We start from the raw sequence: 1,130 nt of genomic DNA on the forward strand, positions 1-1,130 counted from the left end.
TTTTTTTTTTTTTAAAGATTCTATGTGTGATAAACCCAGCTAAGGCAGAAATACCAATTCTTATTTCCTTACATCCACTCCCAATGTAAATTTATATCCGAGTAAGATTAATTAGGCTTCCATTTTTCAACCTGCTTTGTGTAGTTAGAAAGTGTTTGAATACATGGCCACTTTACTGCTCCAATACAAACTGCTGCTGAGAAAGTGGTCTGTCCATGCTACACCACCTTTAAATTGTGTATATAATTTTATAAATGATATAAAATCTGCTTCTCGTCCCTGGGGGAAAAAAAAAACACAAGCATGGCACACTGCAATTTTGGAAGGATTTAAAATATGTGATTTCTGCTGGTACCTACTGTATTGGGTTTTATGTAAAGCCTTTTTCAATAAGGTAAATTGTTACATGACAAACTCATCTTCCACCATTATCATCTGCTGTTTGTGTTTAACAACAGGAGTCCCGCTCTAACAAAACTGTAGTAATGGCTGTACAAATTACTCAGCTGAAAGCTTTTCACCAAACAAAACAGTATTAATCAGCAGTTCTTATGAAGGTGCTAATTAAAAACAATTTTCTTCCTCAGTTTGCAATACTAAAGCCATCTTCACTTGCAGTTTCCAATATACAGCTACTGTATTTGCTCACACTTCAGGCCCTCTATTAACTATTGAATCTCCTATTAGCCATTTTATTACATTTCTGTTTACAAGCTTGTTGACATTTTAAAAGTCACAGTATGATCTGTTTTATCTATTTTAAAAATGTATTAATTGAAAAGTCAGGAGGACAAAAAAGGCAAAATAAAGACTCCAAATGCACAGACTCCTAGGGCAGAGAACACTGTGAGCATTTAGCCACAGCCTGGGCAGTAAGCTCTCTGGGTAAAAAGAAATCTGAGAATTAAAAGTGGCATTTCAGGCTTAATGGTTTGTTAAACACCAACGGGCTCCTTCCTAATTTGGAAATAGTCCACTCGGGAAAACATATTTGCTCTGCCTAAAATCAGTCTGACTTTCAAATCCATCTTTTCTCTATGGGATACACTCAGCATAATTATGATGTTTCGTACAATCTGCACTCAGGAGATTTTGATCTGGTGTGGGGGTATACCTGGAATCTGAGAACT

Source organism: Galeopterus variegatus, unplaced genomic scaffold (assembly GCF_000696425.1).
Source record: "Galeopterus variegatus unplaced genomic scaffold, G_variegatus-3.0.2 Scaffold13, whole genome shotgun sequence".
Classification (NCBI taxonomy): Eukaryota; Metazoa; Chordata; class Mammalia; order Dermoptera; family Cynocephalidae; genus Galeopterus; species Galeopterus variegatus.